Genomic DNA, 4,287 nt, shown 5'->3' on the forward strand with positions numbered 1-4,287 from the left:
CTAAATCATACTTAAGTTTTTTTTAAAAAAATAAAAAATTTAAGTACTAAAACGAATCAAACTGATAGTGTATGTATTAAATGTATTAAGTTTTTAACGACGAGTATTAATATAAAACAAAAAGTAAACTTTAGGTATGAGTTTAAAAATTAGAAAGCTTAGATACTAAACGGATTAAAACTGATGGTTTAAGTATTAAATACGTAATTTATCCTAATTTAAATCTGTTAAATGTATAGTAAATATGAACATGTTGACGGGCATTACTGTAATTTCACACAATTAGTGACGTGTACATCGAAAGATAATAAGCTCAACATAAGCTCGCCGTTAGATCTAACAACTTCTTCTTACACATATAAACCGGCACAAACGCCGGGACTAACGGTAACAAAACGGAGCCGCTGGATGCTGCCACGTCTTAGGAACAACCTTCTCAGGCTCCTTATTCTGGATTCTCCGCTGCTGCTTTTGATGCGGTGACTCTTCCCGTTCTTCAGCCGACCTCCGGTCGATTGATGGTGGGAAGGAAGTAGCGGTGATAAGAGAGGGATCGCAACGTTCCAGCTCGAAACCGCACTTATCTGTAAGGAAGACGGTGCACGGCGTTGAAGCCGACTGGGCTGCCGCTGCTGGTGGCGGAGGTTTTCCTCGGTGTAGTTGACAAGGTTCAGAGAGGAAACATGCGAGTTTGTGTTGAGTGGAGTTTATATAGGAAGGAAGGAACCACGTGGAACGCACGTGGCTTTTTACCGTTATTTTTTTCTTAAGCTTTGAAGAATTAGTTTTTTAGGCCTAATGATACGTGAGACTTTCTAACATTTTTAAAAAAAATTAACGTGTCTCTTAAATTATTTTTGTACTTAATTTCACTCTTAAACTTGAAAAAAATTCAATGTAATTATTTGACTAATAATTTTTATCGTTGATCATTATGATATTAATGTAACAGTTTACGGTACTGACGTGATAATCTATAATGATTAATCATTTGTGAAATACGTTAAATTAATTTTTATGGTTGAGTTCGAAGGCCAATATATTTTTTAAAGTTCAAGGATTTCTTTTATTTTTTTTAAAAAATTAAAAGTTAAAATATAAAAATATTAAAAATTAAATATAAAATGCTAAAAATAAAAATTAAATATATGAAACACGATCATGTCCACGAATACCTTCGATAGAAAGAAACATGGTTTTCAGAACCGGACCGGTTAGCGAATCGGTCATGCTACCGGTTCACTGGTTCAACCGGTCGAACCGGTCCGATCGGTCGGAAGAACCAGACGATGTCATAATTATTTAAAAATTAAATAAAAATACCAAAAATATTTAATAAAAAATAATTTTTTATATCACAAGTCATATCAAAGCAAGCCATAACATATATAAGTTAAAAATCATAAAATCAAGTGAAACAAAATGATTCAAATTAACTACAACATAATATTTAAGGTAAAACATATTAAATAATAAATATAATTATATAACTATAATTAAAAAATAAATTTTGAATTAAAAAATCATAACAAAATGATATTGTTTGGTTTAATTTTTTTTAAAAACAATCCCACATGGCTAAGAAACATAGAAGAGCATCCCAAAAGTTTAAAGAGTAAAAATATGATAACAAAACAATCTCACATTGCTAAGAAACATAAAAGCGCATCACAACTAACTTCTATAAATAATAGAGGTAATTTGACATTCAAAATCATGGAGCCTTTTGGTGAGCATTGAGTGAACTATTCTTTCACTTCAATCAAGCTCGAATTTTAGGCTTCAATCGAGCTTCTAATTTTTTTTTAGTTCAAGCCTTTTTGAGTTTAAGTTTCAATATTATATTTCGAGTTTGAGTTGAACTTGATAATTTTTAGCTTGTGAGTTTGAGTTGAGTTGAGCTTACTTTTAAAGTTTTCAAGTTCGAGTCGAGCTCATCAATACTCGAGTTCGACTTGGCTCGTTTAACAAACGACGTTGTTTGGTTTATTTTTTTTTTTAAATCTCGGTTTTCCCGATTTTTTCAGGTTTTCAGCCGGTCCGGTTCGAACGGTTCAGCGGTTCTGACCGGTTCACTAATAGCAGTTCAACCGATTTAAATTGAACCAGACTAAACAACGATTCTCGATTGAACCGGCCGGTCCGGTCCAATTTTCAAAACAGAAGAAAGAAATACTACTATAAAGCAGTTTCTAGTGGTGCTTGTTCTCGAAAGAAATTATAATTAATTGAGTCCACCCATGAGTCAACATCTTGTATTTAAGCATAAAAAATATGGGGTTAAAAGGAAAAGTAGTACAATGATGAAATATTAAACATAACTTATAAAAAAATATTAAACATAACAAGACATATGATATATGACTTTTTTAATATTTCTAATTTTTAATAATTTATAATGAATCATTTTAAAGTTTGTGATGTATTTTTATTTTTTATTTTTTTAATAATGTTTTTAATATATATATATATATATATAACCTTTTAGTAATCTAATTTTTTATTTATTTTTATTTTAAATTTAAAATATTTTTATTTTTTCTAAAAATCAAATGAACCCTTGAATTTTAAAAAAATCAATTTAGCCCATCAGTCACATCATCAGTCATTGTGGACTGTCACATCAGCATCGTTGATAACAATATCAGCATCGTGAACTATCATATCAACATTGTAACGATCAACGACATAAACCATTGGTCGAAGGGCACATTGAATTTTTCTAAATTTGAGGGTCATTAAGTGTAAAATAGTTCGAGGATCACATTAATTTTTTTTAGTAAAGATTGAGGATCTCACATACCATTAAGCACTTTTTTTTCAAGTATCACTTAATTTGATGTATGTAGAGTTTTATTATGTACCAATACAACCAGTTGAGGAGTAGTGTTGAAGATATCTCATTATAAAGTAGTATATATTCTAAGTACTCTCAACCATTTGACAATGACCACTTAATCACTCTTGCAGTCGTTGATGCTCGAACCCGTGACCTCTAGGAATAACAATAATTTTTTAACTACTTATGTGAGTTGATTTGTGCCTGAGTTGAATATATCTAAAATATGATGATTAAATTTTAAGTAAATATATATTTATCCTATGAATAATTTTGATTTGTCATATTAAAGTTTAAAAGGAAATTCCTCGTAATCTTTTTTTTTTGATGAAGTAAAAAGGAGCTAACACTCAATGTTCTTCTTGCAAATTACAAGCACATGTATCCTGTTGTAACAAGCTAAGCACTTCCAATGGTGGAGAGTAGAAAACCATATGATCCGAGCCTCTTGCTATGGCTAAATTGGCTAGTTTATCGGCCACCTTATTCGCATCCCGATTTATATGCCTCAAAGTAACTGTCCATTCCTGCTTTAATAACTCATTGACCCGGTAGAGCAAAGTAAAACTGATCCTTTATTATCATTTCCTTTTAGCATCCGAATGACCTCCAAGCTGTCCGCTTCAACCATAATTTGTCTTTCGCCAAGATTATATGCATGCGAGAGACCTACATGGTATTCCCCATAACTCCGCTTCAACGATAGAGCATATACCTATTACTTTAGAGAAACCAAGAATCCATCCACCGTTCGAAGATCGAATAACGCCCCCACACGTAGCAAATCCATTTCCTATTTTACGAGATCCATCAGTATTAACCTTGCACCAATTAGTAGGAGGCGAAATCCAATGATTAGGCACACTAATCCTTTGATACGAACACGAATTAATTTGCAAATTTGTTTCAATTGCTTGCCTAGCCTCAAAACAAAGACGCCTACCTTGTACTAATACTGACTCCTGTTCGATGTAATCCGAATAAAAAATTCTCCTATTACGGTTCTTCCAAATCAACCAAAGTATCGAACTAATGAGTAAGTCCCAGTCCCAGTCATCCCATGCATAGATTCCCGGATTAGCAATATTAATCTGCAACCAATCTCATATATCCCTGGTCAAAAACTCATCTAATTTTTCAGCTTTAATTAATGTTATCCAAACAGCCAATGCCGCATGGCATGTTCAAAATAAATGGTCTATTGTTTCCCCCTGCTAACCGCAAACTCCACAACACTTGCTTGATGTTAAGTGTCGTCTGACTCGTTCCGTATTGGTTAATAAATGTTCATTAACTATTAACCATAAAAAGACTTTAATCCATTGTAACCCTCTATATTTCGAAATCACTTTCCAAACTTTATGAGGACTAGCATCCGGAGTTACCTGTCTCATGTCATACGCTGATTTAACCGAAAGGCAGCGATCAACAGTTCATTTCCAGCCTAA

At 32.6% G+C, this 4,287-nt stretch overlaps 1 pseudogene; it reads right to left on the reverse strand.

The window, feature by feature from the left end:
• Window positions 1–225: 225 nt before the first annotated feature.
• LOC120148785 lies at window positions 226–670 on the reverse strand (annotated as a pseudogene).
• Between the last annotated feature and the right edge of the window lie 3,617 nt (window positions 671–4,287).

Source organism: Hibiscus syriacus, unplaced genomic scaffold (genome assembly GCF_006381635.1).
Source record: "Hibiscus syriacus cultivar Baekdansim isolate YM2019G1 unplaced genomic scaffold, ASM638163v2 tig00110987_pilon, whole genome shotgun sequence".
In the NCBI taxonomy this organism is placed as follows: domain Eukaryota; kingdom Viridiplantae; phylum Streptophyta; class Magnoliopsida; order Malvales; family Malvaceae; genus Hibiscus; species Hibiscus syriacus.